This window comes from Pinus tabuliformis, chromosome 1_2 (genome assembly GCF_031772625.1).
Source record: "Pinus tabuliformis cultivar Carrire ecotype Pingquan chromosome 1_2, CPIR1, whole genome shotgun sequence".
In the NCBI taxonomy this organism is placed as follows: Eukaryota; Viridiplantae; Streptophyta; class Pinopsida; order Pinales; family Pinaceae; genus Pinus; species Pinus tabuliformis.
This window is the reverse complement of record NC_142298.1, coordinates 755,841,397-755,862,789: the sequence shown is the minus strand read 5'-3', so window position 1 is coordinate 755,862,789 and position 21,393 is coordinate 755,841,397.

Sequence of the window (21,393 nt, the reverse complement as noted above, 5' to 3'; positions counted from 1 at the left end):
CCTAGAATCTTCCTTGAGCAAAAGGAACTCCTCCAACTCCATGAGCAAGTTTCCATTGGAGACTTGTACCTCTATGAGGACTATACAAAGATCCAGGTTTATGAGTGCAAGCTTCCTCCTTATCATTTTCCAGTGTTTCTGCCAATGAGGGTGTTTTCCATCTAGTTTAACAGACAAATCCTCAATTTTGACCTGCTCCACTTTGTACCGGATAAGAACTGTTATATCTTTAAAATGGGATAGTTGGTAGGTACTTTTGTGATAAACACCAGGCAAGCCTTCAAAATAGTTGAAGCCCTGCTCAAATACATGGAATTTGAGAAAGGTCAATTCTGGCATTACGATCCTTGAGGTCTCCTTGCTCGAAGAAGGGAAAAGACTAAGGCCTCAACTTATGTGCATGATCCTAAGCTTGAGGTCGAATGGAAAGCTAACTTTGATTCCTGACCTCTTAATACAGACATGGAGACTGAGTCCCTAGTCAACACGGACAAGACACAAAATAGAACTACTGACACTTCAAGGACAACTGCCATGGAAGAATAAGAACAAGAACAAGAAGAGCAAGAACCAAGTATCCAACTTCAAAAGAAAGTGTCCGATAGCCTAGGTTTTCAGGTTAATTTGGAAATACCTCCAGAAGTTTCAACAACATCCTCGACTGAGGTAGCCATCCCAGAGTTTGAGGAAAGTCTTTATGCAACAGGAACAAGTTGGGCACAGGGCAGGAACATCCAAGTGAGAAACAAGAGGGAAAAGGAGAAGATACATCAAGACATGACTTCACAGATCACTCCTCGACACACTTGGTTATTAGCTGCAATGGATCTAGAGAATGAAGAGATGAAAATCAGGTTGAAGCACCCATCTATCCAAACCCTACCTTTGTGTTCCCAGTTTCAGGACCTGGATGTGTCTCTGGATTTGACCAGTGTCCCTTTGGCAGACAAGGTCAACCTACATAGGCAGGTGGGAGAAATGTTGTACAATGACATCAATAAGAATCAGATGACTATTGATCGGGCCCAAGTCTACATAGATAAGATCATTGAGAATGTAAAGGTTGAGAAGGTCAAGTCTCATGCTCTCTTTAAACAAAAGGAATATTATAAAGAATTGATCATGAAAATGGGACTGGATCTTGCAGACGATACAACAGTGGTAGCAGTACTAAAGGAAACCAAGATGGAAAACGTAATGTTTAGAAAACAACTAAATATGCATGGAGGTGAGCATATTCAAACCCTTGAGCTAATACAAAGTGGAAAGGAAAAGGAGGTGGTAATACAGGAATTGAATGCAAGAAGAGAAAGAGTTGCAGTCTTAGAATTGACGGTGGATGATTTACAGAACTGGATCGATTCTCATATATGTACTGTACTTGTCCAAGATGATTCTCAAAACCCCACTGATCACCTTACTAAGGCATTAAAAGAATTGAAACTTTATGAGAACGAGTTGGGGAGAGTTCAAAGGGAGTTGGATGTAGCCAAAATCTAGGTGACCCAGAAAGAGAGACAACTCCAAGTGGAAAATTCGAACATTGACAAGCTCACAAAATATTTGCATAGTGCAACTCAAGAGATCAAGGAGTTGAAGACCAAAATAAAAGGAAATATGGCCCTCATAGAAGCCAGGAAAGGGGTGTGGGACAAGATCATCCAGGAAGTTGATCAATGCTGGGAGCAAGTAGCTCTGATACATGATCAAAAGAAGCTCTACAATGAATATTCCCCTTCTCTCCAAAATGACAAGCAAGCCAGTATTACCAACTCCCAATATGCTAAGAAGTACATTTAGTTTTTGACAGAGAGAACGATTAGGGAGCTAAGGCCACTTGATATATCAGATAGAATGGAAATAGTAGCTGAGATTTCTAAAGTTATCTCGAAAGAGGAAGCTAGGGCTAAGGCAGAACAAAGTTTGGAAAAGCTACAAAAATAGCTTTTAAGTTTTGAGGTCACATTCAATCAATTTTTAGAGGCCGGGTTACCTAACTCGTGGGGAGAAAATGGAGAATTGCTCACATAGGAGGTGTATAATCAGAAATTGATTGAGGTTAATTGCAGGACAGGTGCAACCCCTGAAAGATAGACAATCCTTAAAGGAACGACCATTACAAACTTCTTAGAGAAGGAATTTCACCTTCTCGAGATGGTTAAAAGTATCTCTCAGCGCAAACTGGATTATGGCAGGGTGATCAACCTTCGACTCCACTATAGACAATTAAATTCTATTCCATCTCCTCTTCCATCCATTTGGCAATGATGCAAGCAGTATGACAATATTCCCATGCTTCAAATGGTTTGCCCCCAGGGTTATGTAGCTTCACACCAAGCATCCATGTCGTCTCGTCAACCATGAATATCATGTTTATTTCTCCAGTGATGGCCTTTGATTTTACTTTTCAGTTGTTTTTACCTTATGTTTGTTATGCTTTTAACAAGACATTCTATTATGGTTAAGAGAGTTGTGCCTTTGCGCATGCTCAAATTTTGATTCGTGATTTTTGTAATGATGATAAAGATCAAGAAGGAATATCTTCTTAATGGCCTATGCTTCAGAGGCTTTTTGGTATATATACATTCCTGAAAAAGGAAAATAGGTTCAGAATCCGAAAGAAGAAACTCTATGTTATTTTTGAGAATGTATGACTTTGAGATATGTATCTCTCAGAATGTTAATGAAATCGTGGTGATTCCTCATTCTAGTACTACAGTATGTTATCTCTCTGTTGAAATTCCATTATGTTCATTTTCCTCTCTGATTTCACGTTATTGTAGCTGCCAGAAGTGTTTCATGTGTTCTTACAGGTTCATTTGTATTAAAGTGTTAAATGTATGTATGAATATTCGAAACTAAATCTTTACATTGCACTCCGTGAATCATCACACTGATTCCTCACTAATCCATCATGTCTTTATGAACTCAGAAAAGTATAGAATTCTTGATGTTTCAAGCTCTATGTGATGAGTTATCCTTTCTCTTTATCTTCCTTCATCTCTCTGCTAAAGTAATTGAACTGTAAATCCTTGAACTGCTCGACCTTCATGATTTATCATATATATTTCTATGTGTTACATATGTATGAGAATGTACCAAGGAATACATGGACTATGACTTTTTGATGAATGAACCAATCAAATGTTTTTTATGATATATGCATATAAGGAAAGTATATGTTATGTCTCCATTCTTCGAAGAACTATTTGAGACACCTAAGATCAAGATGTTCTAGGCCCCGGTCTTGTAGCAATTTGAGGTTTCCTCTAGAATCAACAACACTCCAGATGAATCCATCCTAGTAGGTTTAACGAGTCCTAGGAGGGAGAAAATTGATCTTGTCATCATGACAAGTCCTGTGTCGTTTATGTTTTACAAGTCTGACGGAGGTTGAACTCAACATATTTTTCATGTTTAGAGAGCTTGAAAAAGAGGTGAAAATGAAAACTCCAAAGGTCCGTTTTTGTAAATTGTCTCTTGAATCCAAAAAGGTATAAAACGATATCCAAGAGAACCTCTTAGCCATGTTCGACTAAGGTAGTCCTTTTTCGTACAATAGTCTATTTCAATCCAGAAAAGGGTTAAACTTATACTGAGTATACATCATTTCATTTACTTTAACAAGTTCAAAATGACAAGTACTCGATGATCTTTTCATATTTTGAGAGTCAGAAAAGATCTTAAAAATGACTCTAGGGGATCGTTTTTTTGTTATTTTTGACGACTCTGAAAAAGTGATAATATGAAAAATCATTGAATCAGTCAAAATTAATCATCATCGCCATGTTTTATGACCTGTCGCTATACAAGTAAAACATACATTACCAATTTCGAAGAAAAATATTAAAATATAAGTGAAAATTCCCTAATTTGGTAAAAATGTCATTTAAAAACTTATAAAAGCTCAAAAAAGTAAATCATTTTCACCATTTTGCCATTTTGCAAATCATAGAGCATTTTTACCATATTCTACCTTGATCTTTAGGTGGAGAGTACTATCAATCTTGGACACCATTCGTAAAACCGTTCACTGCAAGTAAGATATTTGTCCCTTCCCTTCAACTTGGTTGTATTTTTATGAATTTTCATCCATAGCTTAGGTTGCATGGAGAGCTTAATAAAAATTATTTCGAGGGTGATCAATGCAGGTTTTACCCATTGGACCCGCGCTATTCATCCTGCGGCCAACTGTGGCAGCATGCTAGAACCGTGAAAAAATTCATGGACATTTGCGTTGGCACATAGTAGCGAATGTTTTGAAAAATCCCCCAAGTTAAATGCTTTATATCGGGATTTTATTCCATAAAAACTCATGAAATGTTGTTTTATGAATTTTTTACAGGTTAATAAACCAAAAATGTTGATCGAATGGAAAGAAAGAGGACATGAAGTTGATGACCATCAAGCAAGCCAGGACCTAAATTTCATTGTTTCCCTTCGAGATTGTGGGTTGTTGAAATTCTTCTAGATCCCTAGTATTAAGAGCCAAGTAGAGCTACTGTAGCATTTGATTAGTTGGTGGGATGTGGATCATCATCTATTCATGATCAGGGACCAAGAACTTGAAATAGATGTCAGCAACATTTATTTCATTACTGGCTTGTCTAGAAAGGGACAATGGATTTAGTTGTCTAGTTCTCGCTTTGGAGGAGAGAGCACATATATGTTGATTGCAAGGCATTGTCCAGGGACTCGAAATACCCAAAGTTGGAAGATAGATATAAAGACCATCACAAATATCCTACTATGAACAATCCTACATACTGTAGCCTGAATAGCTGGGGCTCAGGCATTGCATGAAGCAATAAAGTCTCATTTCCAGTACACAATCAAGTGTCCAAGTCCCACGGTCTTCAACTGGTGTGGGGGTTTGTTGGTCAATATGAAGTGCCAACTTATGAAGGGCGAGTAAGGAAGACTGAAACAATTTAGTTTTGATTCAATCTTGGTGACGTTCTTCATGGAATGTGTGCCATTGTTTTGATATCAGTGGATAGAAGTGGATGCACCAATGCCCAAAGATCCATGGTTGATGAGGTGGGGTGAGCTTATGCCTTGAAAATGAGGCAGTCAGCGGATTTCTTTACTCCCAACATTTTTTGGATGGATGCAACAACCACTGATCATTATAGATGATTGGGCATATGCTGGCATGAATTTCTAAGGAGATCTTGGTCTTCCACTTCCACCAGGCACATAGTGGACCGATGCAGGTAAAAATGAGCTTTTAAAGTTCCGAAGTTTTTAATTTTTTTATTATATGTGTAATGAGATTTGATACTTGTGATTTTTGCATATGTTGGACCAGAGAGATCTCCGGGGGTTTCTCCAATGGACAGAAGAGTGGCACGCCGGATAGAGGATGCTCCTTATGAAGAGGGAGCAGATTTAATCATTGAGGTGGAGCGTAATCTAGAAGTCCTGACAAGGGTCATTCCAGAATATGCTTCGATCGATGAGGTGCCACTACGATATTAGAAGCACACCTTAGGGGTACCTGCCAAACTGCGTCGGTTACTGAACCAAGTCATTAGAGTTGTGTCATGCTATCATGAGCACCATGTGGGTGAATAAGCATCTGTTAGTCTTTATTTTCTACACTTATGTAGGCTTGAGAAGCCATGTGTCTCAGAACACAGTTTTTGATATTTTGATGTAATAATCTTTTTGCAAAAATTCTCTCTCTCTCTCTATATATATATATACATGTTTTCTTGTTATGTTCATTATGTGATGGTTTTTGTTTTACATATGTCGCAGATGTCTATCTAATACATAATTAGCCAATGTATCTATTAATGTGTTCAAACGTCTCAGAATATGTTGATAAGTGATATAATCAAAGTCTCGTTCCAAAATACGAACTCACAAATACATTCTCAAAATATGAGGGTTTCTAACTGAATATTATCTATTAAGCTGTAGTAATATGAGCTATGAATCAATATTAATGACTAACTCTCTAATGCCAAGAGCATTGGCTTCTGAAAAAAGCTCTATAACCACACTATATTCGGAAATGTTCTTAGTAGTATGACCTAAACATATGCCTTGTAAATTCACTAACTCACCATTAGAGTCATAGATTGCCCATGCGGCAGAAGAAAAATTCCATGTAGTATGGCAAGCTCCATCAGCAAAACCGACATAAAGGTTCGATGACATCTATAAACCAAGTAGAACACATGGTAAGCAGAGGAAAACACGTTTACAAAAGAAAAGAAAACAAACCAAAACCAAAATGCACACTAATGAATAACACACTAATGTACAAAGTATTTACACGAAATCATGCATAATAATTCTTGAGGTAAGTCCCACTTCGAGGGGCATAGCCAACTGATTTCCTTCATAGTAAACAAACTCATAGGAACCATTGTATAATACTCATTTAACAATGTAAGGGACATGCCACATTGGTTCGACTTTCCCAGCTCCCAATTTATCATGGGCTTGATCATATAACAAGACCAAGTCACCTTCAACAAAAGACATGGGGAGTAATAGTTTTATCATATTGTACTTTAACTCGTTTCTTTTGATCTTCAATTAATAACGCAACAATACGGCGAGTTTCATCAATCATTTCGAGGTAAAGTAACCATTCCTCCTCTGGTGAGGTATCACAGAGTAATTCAACAACTAGTTTCAATGAAGGAATCTCGCATTCAATTTGAAGGATTACCTCTAGACCATACACCAACTGAAAGGGTGTGAATCCAGTTGTTGTCTTAGCTGCGATTTGGTAAACCCACAAAGATAAAAATATCGTAAGATGCCAATTTTGTTTATGGATCCCAACAATACATTGAAGCATTGTAACCAGGACTTTGTTTACTGCCTCAAATTGGTCATTGGCTTGTGGATAGTAAGGAGTTGAGTTTTCGTGACGTAGAACCAACTAAGCAGTAAGCTCTGTCATCATATAGTTTTCAAAATGAGAGATATGGTTAGTGATGATGGCTTGAGGGACAAAAAATCAAGCTATGACGTGATTAAAAAGGAATTGAGCCACAATTTTACCTTCATAATCATATGTGGGCATCGCCTTGGCATTTAATGAAATAGTTGACAGCAACAATGATATAACCATGCCCCCTCGTTGAGTGAGGGTTACATGTCATGAAGTCAACACTTGTTATAGACATATTTGGGCATTGCAACCCCAATCACATATGTCGATAAACAAAGGGATCTTAAACCCCTAAAAGTGTTGTTTCACACCCTAAAGGATCATGGTCAACTGATTACATCATTTCCTAGAAGTTCCACTTGAAAAACCACTCAAAACTGGCAAAAACTGGACCATATAGACTGCTCCATGCTAAGGGTGTGATGCATACTGGTTGTTACACTGGCCAGGTGCGATGCATATTGAAAGAGCCTTCTGTGGGGTGCGATGGGCGAGAGTAGACAAATGGCAGAGATAATTTGCTAAGTGGAAACCCAGAGAATCTTCTAGAAACTTCTCATATGACACTTGCCTCTCTGAATTCGCCCAGGGATGAGTAAGAGATCATGAAATCTCCAAGTGGAACCAAGAACTATCAGTGAAATGAAACTAATCAAAAACCCAGAAGCTGACTCACCCCTCTGCAAATATCTATAAATGGATCCCTCATCTAAGAGATCCGGAGGCTGAAATTTTGTAATTTTTAAGGAAGTGCTGTTGGTTTCTCTCTGAGAATAGACATTGTATTGTTGGGTGATCTCGCTTTTCATGAGGTGAGGAGGGCTTTCATGCTGGGAGGATGATGATGGATCAGACAGCTGGGTTGTAATCCTCTCTTCTACTTCTACTATCAATAAAGTTATTTGAGTTTTCCTCCATATAATTGTGTACTTGTAAATCTTTCTATTTGTGAATGCAATTGTATGGTTAATTTATTTCTGATTCTGCATTGTTTATGGTATTATAGATCTCTATGCTTTGATGGTGTGTTGTTGCTTTGCCTCTATAGTTATTCTCTAAAGTGGACAAGTAGGAGTAGAGTGGCAAGCTCTATCAAGGGAGAGAGGAAACAAGCAAGGAGCTAAGCAGAAGATACAGGTTGGTGCTCTCTACTTCTCTCTTATCTATCATACATAAAGGAAATCTTGAAGTGCTTTGAATTGTTTGTTTCTAAGATAGCTACCTATCTTAGTGGGACTAGTAGATCAAAAAGACACTAGTTTTCCCATAAACAAAATGGCGACTCCACTGGGGAGTGAATAGTATGTTTGTTTGTTACTGTTGTATGCTTTATAAACTACAGACGGAGCCTGAAGTTAAGCCAACTAGCCTTTGAAAAGTAGATCAATGCTGCTTCAGTCAATCTCCGGGTTGGTTTATGAACTGAACATCTAACTTGCAAACATCCTAAGTGCCTTGGTGGTAGCTCAATACCCTCATAAGATCATACCCCTGTACTTTGTTTTTATTGTCTATCATAGCTCAGCCTAAATCACTAAACTTAGCTGCAAATTGTGAGTGAAAACCAAGGTTAGTTTCGTTCCCTGGTCCATCGCACTGTCTCTAACTAGAAATTTGGATGCATCACACCTCCCGTTTGTTGCAGGTGAGATGCATCCCTGTTTCCCTTAAGGACAGGTGTGACGACTGAATGATATTGTTTCCTTCTCTGGAATTTGGTTTTTCTTCATTGTGTTTAGCTCTATTCTGTAGTTTTGCTGCTTGTGATCAGTATATCATTCTTGAAGCCTTCTTCCTTTTCATTATTCAGCCTCCATTGATCAGGATTTGTGAATGTTTTTTATGTATTTTTCATCATTTGCAATCCTCCTTTGTCAAGAGTAGCTTAATCGAACTATCGTTTTTGATGAAAAGAAGTGTCGTAACTGTCATTGTGAGTTGAAAACAAGAGTGTTGTAAAGTCTTCCTCTTCTAGATAGTCGATTGTACTTTTGCCATTGTATTTGATTTGACTTGTCAGTATTTGAAGTGTTGAAAGCAGTTTTCCATTTGAAATTGAAAGTGTCATCTTAGTCTTCCTTTTGTTTTGAAAAGAAATTGTTGAAGTGTCGCTTTGAAGAAAATAGTTCAGATTTGTACTTAGTTTTCCTTTTTGGCATTCTCACATTAAGGAAACAGAAAAAAAAAATACATGCATGGGCATTTGCATTTAGAATGCATGTGGAAAATGATTTAGGAAAAGTGCATTTAGTGTGTGCTCTTTTCTCTCTGTTGAAAGAATCGTACTTTTCTTTCCTTAGTAGCTAGGATTTTCATTGCTAAAAGAAAACAAATGACTGTTTATCATTTTAGATTGCATATTTAGGAATTTTACATGTACATCACGTGGTGAACCTTGAAAGGCAAACTTCTTAAAAAAGATCAACTCTAAAATAAACCTCAATGAACATAAAAATGCTTTGGAACCTAATGCACAACATCTAGAAGTCTAGGCTAGACACATATTTTGGTGTTGTAAAGCCTGGTAACTATCATTTTCATCGAAGGTTGGGTGATTCCTCCTCTTTGATACGACAAGTGCCAGTATGGACTTGTGCTCCCTGTACCATCGAGTATATATTGGGAGACCACAATAGGCTAATATCCTTTATCCTTAGGAAGCCATGTCTGCCGCCCTATCGATTGCAATTAACTGAACACAACATTCAGGAAGATTGACTGCTATACATAAATTCCTTGGTAATTTCTCTTTAATTTACCACCAAGGTGTGTATTGCAGTTTTGTGATTGGTTTGGTAATCCCTCTGTCTAGATTTCCAGAGTAGTCACTTTCATTCCTTTTTGACTCCTTAAAATAAAAGGTCCATCTGAGCACTTGTCACTTCAGGCTCATTAAAAATCGAAGGCGACTAGTCACTTTTAGCTTTTTCTCGACTCTTAAAAATTGAAAAAGCAAAGTTGTGTCAAAGCGTCATAAAATTTATTTAATTCAGAATAACATCCCTATTCCTTTGTTGATCTTAGGTTGAGGTAATGGAGTCCACCAATCAAGGATTTCCCCTTGGGGGAAATCCTAGTCCTTTCTCTTTTTGGGGAGATATTAGTGCTCCATATACGGCTACATTGTCCCTTCTAGGAATCACAATTGGCCTACCAGTATGGCTATTCTCAACCTCTGTCGTTTAAAACACCATGATTCCTCTGTAATCGAATCAGCAATCAGATGATACTGGGGTTACTCCCTCACCTTCTACTTCATTTGTTTCTCCCTCTCCTTCTTCCTCTTCGCTTGGTGAAATTAGTGATACTAAAAACCAAGTAACTGAGAAGAAGAAGAAAAGGAAGGAGAAGAAGAAGAAGAAGCCAATCAAGCAAGGGGGCAACCATGTATCATCCAGTGAAAATCCACATACCGAACCTTCCAAACCCAAATCTCCATGCATAATTTGCAAAGGAAACCACTTTCATCGAGATTGTCCTTGCATTCCGTGGATCTTGAGGGACTGGTCTCCTCGCTTGCACCATTCGGTGTCATCAACCTCTGTCGATCATGTTGAGAACTCACCATCGACTAGTGAAAATGAAGTCAATGGATGAAAAGGAAGATCTATATTTCCTTGTAGGTTGTGTGAAGGCGATCATGCCCTTCACCGTTGCCCTTTTTTGGATGAAGCTAAAAGTGTCTTAGATAACCGTCCTGCTTCACCGCAGCGACTTCCGCCTGGATACAAGAAACTCTTGCCAAGTCCATCACTAGTCAAAAATCGGACTGACATACCTCAGTTTTTGATCAAAGCGCCTATCATTGAAGATAAACCCTCTGAGTCTGTACCGAACCAAAGTCAATAGGTCAAGACGGCAGTCGACCTAGTCTTGCCTTCAGAAGGTCCACCTTCAGATGATACAATTTCCGAAGAGAATGAGAACGACACCATTCAAATTCTTTTTGTTAATGCAGAGTCTGATGAACATGGGGTCAATCTACCCATTCCTTTACCACAAGAGGGAAGTTCCCCATTTTGAGAGATTCATCCAGCCATTTATTCGGTCCCTCCTCCAAGCAAGCTAGTCATTTCCTTCGATTGAAATCTACTAGCGGGACCCCGCCTCCATCTAATGTACCATTCTGAATCATAGTACAAGTTTAAAAAATGATCACGTCTGGCACTATCATAGATGAAGGGGCTTCCATGAGTATCCTTTCCTCAACTGCTTGGAAAGTTCTTGGTTCGCCCTCGCTTCTGCCTGAGAATCGAAATTTGTCAGGCTTCAACAAAGGAACTAGTCGATCGTTAGGGATCCTTCCAAATTTGTTTATAACTCTGAGAAGGAAAACCGTTCACTTGAATGTGATGGTAGTCCAAGGGCCACTAGATTACAATCTATTCCTTGGGCATGACTACATTTACAACATGGGAGCTATTGTTTCCACACTCTTTCGGGTGATGTGTTTCTTGCATGAAGGTAGAATGGTGCAGCTAGTCGACCAGCTTTCATTTCTCGGTTTGAACATAGCTATGAGTCAAACACCATCCCTAAATGGTCTCTTTTTGTCAAGAATGTCTCTTCAACCTCCAGTTCATCCACCTAATTAACGCGAGTAATTCAGTGAATGTAACGAAGCTTAGGGGGCATGCACCCTGGTCTGCTTCAGCAGGCAAACCCAGATGAAAAAATAGATTTCCTCGTAGGTTATATGACTAGTCTGAAACACCATTTCCGTGTAGGATATGGGATTAGTTTGGAACATTTATCTCCTCTCACATTATGTCATTGGAAGCTCACACCATTCACCTTTGTCTATTTCGATGGACAGAGCTGAGGAAGTGTTTTGTCTGCTTCGCAGACGAAATGATCCTGTTTAAATGCATTAACTTCCATAAGGTAACTGGAAATTCTCATTTTCTCAACACCTGGTGGCATGCAAACCTCTTTTACGCAAGTGAAAAGAAACTAGCATCACTCTAACCTCATAGTATTTTAGCCTAACTTTTAGTTCAACTGCTTAGGTTAGGTGAATGGTCTGATCCACCATTCACCTTTGTCGGCAGCGCGCAGGCAAAGCAAAGGAGATGTTTTATCTAAACTATCCTACCTAACCTCAGTAGTTCATTAACTCTTAGTGTAGTTAGTTCTGTAGTTGGTCATTTCTAGCCTGCATACAAAAGGCAATGAGCAAAGTTTCGCATGGGGCAAGCTCACTAAAAAATGAACCTACTAATAAGAGACATCTTTAAAGATGACTGGTATGAGAAATGTTACCACAGGGTTCAAGCTCGTTAAAAAATAAACCTGCCACTGAGCATAGTTTATAAATATTCAAGCTCATTAAAAAATGAATCCACCCTCGATAAATAACCTTTGTGATTGCATTGCTATCAACTTTTGAGCCTTGGTTGTGTTCTTACTGTCACCTCCATTCTGTTGGCCGATCATACGCTTCCACTTGATTGTTTACCCTTTTGAGGAACAAATATGACGAGTGATTCTGTTAGCCACCCTCATTACATTGCCATGTTTGAGAAGTTCCAAACTTATCAGGAAGCAGTTGCTACCCAAAAACATCATTTGTTCCTAAAAAACAAGTCTCTTTTAAGCTCTTTTTAGACTCGTAATATATGAAAAGATTGCCAAGCTTCTGGCCTTTCCAGCTCGTTAAAGTAAAGGGAAGCGCCATCCCTCCTCTACATTTTAATATTTTTGGACCTGAGGGATCATTACACAAAAAGATCGAGCGCTTGTCTTTTTCGGCTCGCTAAAGCTATCGAAAAGTCATCCCTTTCGTATTATTTTATACTTTTTCGGACTTAAGGGATTATGCCACGAAAAAGGACTGCTGGAGTTTCCTTTCTGTCTCTTTTCAAACTCTCTAAACATGAAAATGACTGAGTTATCTTTGTCGTTAAACTTGTTAAAACAATAGCGACAAACTTGTCCATTCGGACAAGAGCGAGTTTCACTGTCGCTAGGCTCGCTAAAACATAGCGACAGGTTTTCCTGAAGGGAAAATTATAGAACAAGCATATGTTATCCTCCTCAAGCTTGACAAAAATAAAGAGGTACTGGTCAGCAATGACTGGGGAAAAAGGGAAGAAAACTTGAAGAACTTCATTGGTAGCAGGTCACTCTTGAACATGACACTTTCACTCCATCACCATGATAGAGTTGGGTTGGGTTATTCCGTTCACCGGTCACATCACCATTGGTCCCCCGTACCATCCATTTTTGGAGTTAACACTACCAATCCATCTCAGTGTTGCCGATATGTTAAAGAGAAGTCATTCAGAGAATTCACCAACCTAGCTAATGCCTCATCCACTACAATACCTTCACTCTCCATTTTTCATGACTGCCATTCCTGAACCTTGTATCATTAGATCGTTTTCACCTCTAGAAAATCATTTGCTTCGTTTCGTGTCGTGGATGTCGGATTCATTAAGGCCCTCCTGCGATGGGTCACTTCTTGTCGACATCAGTTCATTATCCAAGAAGTTGACTTAGAAACAACCCTTTCAGTAATTTGAAGCTTGCATGCCTCAATGGAAAGTTTCTTACTTCCGGCAACAGGTTTACATCAATGGCCTTCGACCGAAAGATTTTTCGTGGTGTTCGACATCGACTCATATATTCACACCTCATGAATTGTATTGTAGTACCTTGAGGGTCATTATCATTATCGGTGATTCCTCTCGCGCCTGTTAACATCTTACATCATTGGCTGGTAATCAGTGGATGTCTTTCCATGTTCGACTTCATAACATCTTTTCACATGGATCGACTTGTACATTGGGCGAAGATTGAACGAGTTTGAAGACCCTGGATCTAGTTTCATCCATCCGAGCTGCGATATATTCAGGAAAATAAAGACATCAAATGTACACCATAGCTGCACAGATGATCATCCAAGCTAAGGGATGATGGCTCTACAAGAATCACTAGTCTGCAACAACGGATGATTATCTGTCCTATGTACATGAAAATTAATTTATAAAGCTGAGCATGGGAATGCCCGCCTCAACTAGATCATGAAAATAATATGAAGATAATGTATTGTATTGTATTTTATACAGGTCACCTTCCAGTTCAAAAAACCTCGAATACTCATGATAAAGCATTTCACCCGACATCTGAAGATTTATTAGCTCATGCTTTAGGGGGCAACTGTTATAGACATATTTGGGCATTGCAACCCCAATCACATATGTCGATAAACCAAGGGATCTTAAACCCCTAAAAGTGTTGTTTCACACCCTAAAGGATCATGGTCAACTGATTACATCATTTCCCAGAAGTTCCACCTGAAAAACCACTCAGAACTGGCCAAAACTGGACCATACAGTCTGCTCCATGCTAAGGGTGCGATGCATATTAGCTGTTACACTGGCCAAGTGTGGTGCATAATTAAAGAACCTTCCGTGGGGTGTGATGGGCAAGAGTAGACAAATGGTAGAGACAGTTTGCTAAGTGGAAACCTAGAGAATCTTCTAGAAACTTCTCATATGACACTTGCCTCTTTGAATTCGCCCAAGGATGAGTAAGAGATCATGAAATCTCCAAGTGGAACCAAGAACTATTAGTGAAATGACACTAATCAAAAACCTAGAAGCTGACTCACCCCTCTGCAAATATCTATAAATGGATCCCTCATCTAAGAGATCCGGAGGCTGGAATTTTGTAATTTGTAAGGAAGTGCTGTTGGTTTCTCTATGAGAATAGACATTGTATTGTTGGGTGATCCTATTTTTCATGAGGTGAAGAGGGCTTTCATTCTTGGAGGATGATGCTGGATCAGACATCTGGGTTGTAATCCTCTCTTCTACTTCTAGTATCAATAAAGTTCTTTGAGTTTTCCTTCATATAATTGTGTACTTGTAAATCTTGCTATTTGTGAATGCAATTGTATGGTTAATGTATTTCTGATTCTGCATTGTTTATGGTATTATAGATCTCTATGCTTTGATGGTGTGTTGTTGCTTTGCCTCTATAGATATTCTCTAAAGCGGGACAAGTAAGAGTAGAGTGGCAAGCTCTATCAAGGGAGAGAGGAAAAAAGCAAGGAGCCAAGTGGAAGATACAGGTTGGTGCTCTCTGCTTCTCTTTTATCTATCATACATAAAGGAAATCTTGAAGTGCTTTGAATTTTTTGTTTCTAAGATAGCTACCTGTCTTAGTGGGACTAGCAGATCAAAAAGACATTAGTTTTCCCAGAAAAAACACCCCATTTGGCAACGGGTCCAAGGATAATATCTGGGTGCAAGGGTGTAGGTGAGGTGTGTTGTTTGTGGTCATAATCTGGTAGGCATGACATTTTTGACCTGCTAAAATGCAACCTTTGAGGATCAAAGGCTAGAAATAACTAGCGTGAAGGAGTTTTTGAGCTGTAGCATATCACAACATGTGACCACCACAGGCCCTAGAGTGACAGTCATTTAAGAGCATCTTAGCTTCTTCAAGCATTAAACATCGACGAAGGATGGAATCAACTCCAACGTGATGCAAAGTATCTCTGATAATTAGCTAAGGTTGGCACTAATGTCAGATGTGTCGACGTTTAGAGTTGGATGTCTCTGGTCAAAATTTTTGGGTCTGGAGATAGGTAATGATATCTTTGTACAATGGATTGACAGTAATGATGAGGAAGAGAGTTTCATCAGGAATCAACTCATCGGATGTAGTAGATGTGGTTACAGAAGGAAGGTCACAAATTAACTCAGTGAAAACCAATGATTTCTTCGATTTAGCTTTAATAAATTCTAAATCCAATTCTTGTAAGATAACAATCCATTTAGAATACTTACCTCCCCAGAAAATGACGAGACATAATGTATGTCATGGGGTTGCAGTCAGAAATCATAGTTGTTTTTGTAAGAGAATATAAAGACGAAAGCATTGAACAACGTGAACAACTGCTAAAGCTAGTATCTCGACATGGGCATATCGAGTTTCTATGTCAAATAGATTTCGACTTAAGTATTAAATCACATGTTCATCTCCATCATCATCATCCTAAAAAAGTACCATAGCAATGGTACTATCGGTGATGGCCAAGTACAAGAAATAATTGTGGTGATAATTTGGGGGATGTAGTAAAGGAGCACTAATGAGGGAATTCTTCAATGCACCGAAGTATTTTTGGGAAACTTCTTCCCAAATGAATGGGACCCCTTTCTTCAACAAACGAGTAAATCCCTTGGAAAGTTCAAAGGAAATTCACTTTCCCTTGTAAACTCTGCAACTAATGTAAAGAAGATGGAGGGGGAAATTCATGATGGTCTCCACCTTAAGGAGATTGATCCAGATGCCTTCCTTGGATACGATAAACCCTAAGAGATGACCAAATTCGATGTAAAATACACACTTATGTGGATTTAAACAAATATTGTAGTGTCGACAGTGAAGAAAGATCTCTCGAAGATGATCATGATGGTCATGACGCTTAGCAGAATGTGTTGGTAAGTCATCGAGATAAGGTTGAATGATATGCTTAGTATCATGAAAAGCATAAGACATCGCTCGTTGGAAGGTAGCACCAACATTTTTTAGACCTAAGCGAAAGTTCCCCAGGGACAAATGAAAGCCATTTTATGTTGATCAATGGGAAGAATGTTAATCTGGTTGTATCCAAAAAAACCATCCATAAAGGAAAAATCCTCACTCTCGACACACTTGTCAATGATTTGATCTATAAAGGGAGTCAGATAATTATCTTTAGGACATGGCTGATTGATATCACGATAGTCAACACAAACGTGGATAGTTCCTTATTTCTTAGCCAAAGGAACAATATTCGAGACCAAATCTGTTGATGGAATAGGAAAAATGCAACCTACTTTAAGAAATTTTTAAACTTCTCCCTTTGTGGAAGCTTCCTTTCTAGGAATCAGATGCACTACTATACTTAGATCTATGTCAGGCATCTCTTCGTATGACCAAGCAAAGACATAATGAAATTATTTGAAGAGGGTGGTATAAATATTGATCTCATTCAGAGAACAAGAAACCCAAACATGGATATTTTCGACAATCCCTGGTTTGACAGAGATGTCGATAGGCATCGTAGTTGAAATGTTCCACATGTTTCCTTCGTACAACACTTCATGAACCAAAATAACTGTCTGGAGTGGATGAGTTGCTACATTGGAAACAAGGGTTTCTGGACAAGAAGAGATATCACTAAGGTTTGGGATAAATGAGGAACAATGATGGACAACATTCCATGGAGTTTCCTCAAGAGACATCACTTCTGTGATATTCTCATCAGTTGGAAATGTCTCAATCAAATTATCCAGAGAATCCCAAGAACCGAGACAAGGAGATTATGAATATGCATCTAGACTCAGACTAAAATGATCATGCATTTAAAAAGTTGTTGCATAATCTGAAATGACAACTTGATATGCTTTCTCTATGGAGTTAAGAAAAATATCATCGCCAAAACTATCAATCTAATCAGGATGGGGAATGACCCAAGGATCATGACAAGTTGAGATCATATTAATTGAAGTGATGTTCGAAGGTGGAAGGGAAAAATTTCCCATAAGGGAAGAGTCTTTGAAAAGACCTGCCCCAACACTCTCATAAGGGATATCGATATTCCCAACATAAGACACATTACCATTTGAAGAGTTGGAAGAGAAAAAGGTGAGCTAATTGACAATGAATATTTTCCCTTGATGAGGAAAACAAAGCACTCGGAATAAAGTGGAAACCACGCAAGACATTGTATGGGTCCAACTACCACCAAGTAGAAGATTGTAATTCAGATTGGCATCGACAACTTCTACTTCCAGGTTAATAATTTTTCCTTCCAATGATATCAACAAGTCATTGAGAATATCGTATTTATGTGAACCTATACTATTGAAGGCTTCCAAGGTATTGGGGGACTAGTTGAGAGGTGGAGAGCCAATAACTTTCCAACATGAAAGAGACATGATGCAAGTAGAAGCACCATCATCAATAATAGTCCTATGAATAGTCTTCCCCTTGATAATAAATTGTATCAAGAAAGCAAGTTGATGTGGGAGATGAGGAACATGGTTCTCGAGGTCAAAAGTAATCAAATTCGAATAGGTAGGATCAATTCCTCTTATGGCGGATAGTAATGCTTTCCTTTGCAATGCATAATTCTAGAGGACTTCCAAAGCTGACATTGTCAAAGGTGCTTGAGCTAAATCTTCCACAATATTATAGTGCTGAGAAGCTCGAGCATTCATATTATATGATGACTTCTGAAGAACACCTTTGGGAGGTGGACAGACAATGGAATCATTACTACGTTCAATATGAAGAGGACCATAACTAGGCGGAGTGGAGGTAGAAGGCGTATCGGTAGCATAACTTTCCACCACTGGTTTGTTAAGAGTCTGATAATATTTTGATCGAGTGCCAATAGAGACAGGTGTTGTTCCAATCATAAAAACTTGAGAACCTAAAGATGTAGAGGATTGAGGTTGATCTACTAGTGAAGTCTACTATGACAAAAAGGGTTCTTTCCACACAGCTGGTGTCCCTTAGGTTCCTTTTAATAAACGACTAACCTCAGCATGACGGGAAAATCCTTGGTATGATGATCTTCATCACATATAAGACAAGGATATTTTAGCTTGCGTTTGGATGTATCATCAAAAGATGGTTTAGGAGGATCCTGTTTCGGGGTATAAATTTTAGTCTTACCTGTACCCTTATTCCTTCCTTTTGAGGCTTTGTTTGCTATGGTAGATTGGACAACATTCACCTTGGAAGTTTTATCAAGATTTTTGGGAGTATTCGAAGGAGGAGAAGTTGCAGTAGTCAGAGTAGATTTCTGCTTCATAGAAGCAGAAGAAGCATTACTAGAAGTCTGATTTACTGACACAAGAATACCATCAACTGGTGGGGTCTCCGCAGGTTTAGAAGATTCCAGATCAGTTGACGTCTCGGAGAATCAGGCAAGATATCGTACAGCGTGCCAGATTGGTAATATACCAAATCTAGATACTGGGCACACGCAATCGCTTGACCTTCGATAACACAACTACACATAGCTATGTCCTTGGAAATTTTATTAATGAATGATTTGGTAAACCATTCATTTAAAAGTTCATCAGGAATATCGAACTTGATAAGACGACACTGATGTCTCCATTCATGGATATGATCGGAGATGTGGGTAGCAGTATTTTGTTTCAAAGATGTTAGGAGATGGGTACCAGTTTCATATTGAACTGGTAGCTGGAAGTGAGTAAGAAAATCCATAGCCAAATTGTTGAAATCTTGAAAGGCACCTCAAGGTAACTCAATGTACCATTTGGTGGCAGCACCCATTAGGGTTCACTGAAAAGGATGCAATTGAACGGAATCATCGACCCAAGAGTTAGATGAACACCATAAATGGTAGGTCATGACATGATTTTGGGGATCTTCTCTAGACTTTCATTTGAATATTGGACAATCACCAGAAATTTGGTAGGAATTAGAGGCCAATATGGTGAATTAAGTATTGGGTCGTTTGTGAGCCTCGACACATCCAATAACTCCAAAGTTTCTAAGAGTGACAATTGAGGATTAAAATGCATGAAAGGCCTTGGATAAGGCCTAGATTGAGGATTCCAACCTTGTTGGTACTGATTTTTCCCACATAGTGGTGGATTTTTACCATAGGGATTTTGATACTATCCCCACTAAGAGGAATTGTGACCATACAAAATTTGCTTTTTCCCCCAAAAAGGTGTGTTCTGACCAGGAAAAGTTTGATATTGATCCACCACAAGCTGTTGAGAACCATAAGGGGGATGAACAATATGTGAGGAGTATTGAGCATAGGGTTGTTGGTGCAACTACTGACCTTGTTGATATAACGGTTGACCTTGCTGCTGCAATGGTTGACCCTGTGGATACTATATAAAATATTTTGTAGGTTAACCCGATAATGCAATATAAATCAAAGTAGAATACTATAACCTACTTCTACTATCAATTTGTAGAAGCTTAAAGATCGAGATGAACAATATAACCAGAAGAAGAAGAATCAATCGCATAATTCACATGAAAATACTTTGGGGAAAGCCTCAGCTAAAAACCCCACTATCTGTATTATCATACAAGGTGGAAATACATAGGAATTATACAAAGCCTTAGCTCTCAGTACAATCCTCATAGATGCTCACAGGCAATCAAAGCTGCTCTCTAGCCTTCCTCTCTGCCCTCCAAGCTCCTATTTCGTTGTGTTGTTCCTCTGGGATGATCTCCTTCAACCAAGTGGAAAAACTTGATTTACCAAGTGGATGATCTCCTGATCTCACACACTGTTAGAACTACGCAATCCTTAAGGAATGATTCCTTTTGCATGCATGAGTTTTCTTTATAAGAAAACACATGCAACTCATAGTACACTGTCCTTGTGTTTAATCGTAACTGGGTCTTTCTTAGAATAGACATGCATGAGTTTCTGATGAGGGAATCTTTAGTTAACTGGAGTACACTAGTTGAGTGCATGCATGCATCAACTGACTGTTAACTCTCTATTAGTTCCTCAAACAATTTGGAACTAATTTAACTCGACTTAACTCATTAAACTGAGTTAACTAATTACAACTCAAATATAACTCAATCTTATCTCCTTAATTCAAGGCTTATCTCCTTAATTTAAGGGATAACTTTTGCATGACTTCAGAAAGACTTTTAACTTGAATTTCTCCAACTAATTAAGTCAAAATAACTTAATTAATTATTTCCAAGTAGCTGTTAAGACTAAATTTGAATTTTAATTCACAATTTAATTCAAGGACAAATTAAATTGGAATATTCTTGTTGCCACATTTCAACACTCCCTCTCAACAAGAAAGGGATTATCTTCCACCCCGATCCTATCTCTACGGAACTCGAATTTACACTTTAAAAATGCTTTTGTCAAAATGTTAGCATCTTTCTCCTCTATTGTAATATACTGCAACAACATGATCCTCCTCGCAGCTTGCTTTACCTTGTAAAGCCAATGAGAACTCACAACTGACTTGTTCTCCGGTCTCAGAACCACGTTCCAAACACTGTTATGAACTATGGAGTCATACTCCTCCACCATAGCATCAACCCAAATTGGTTGCTGCACTGCTTCCTCAAAGGAAGACGGTTCGGTCTCAACACATTCCCCAACAAGGTCCATGTATCCAGTGTACCTCTCAGGTGACCTCCTCTGTCTGCGCTGAGAAAATGGTGCTCCCACATTCTCTCTTACATCTTGCAACAATCTGTCAGCTTCTCTTGTGTGCTTCTATCCATCTCTGGAAGACTCTGCTTGAGTGGATGTCTCCATTCCTGGAACCTTTGCATGTGGCTACTCTGCATTAGTATGAAGATCCTCCTCCTTAGGAACCAACAGTTCCTCCACAGCCTGTAGTTGGAGCTCCCTCTCAAGGGGAACTCGCATGGCCTTCTGCTCATCAAACTTGAGATCTCTGCGAACCACTGTCCTCCAACTGGTAGGCAAGTACACCCGA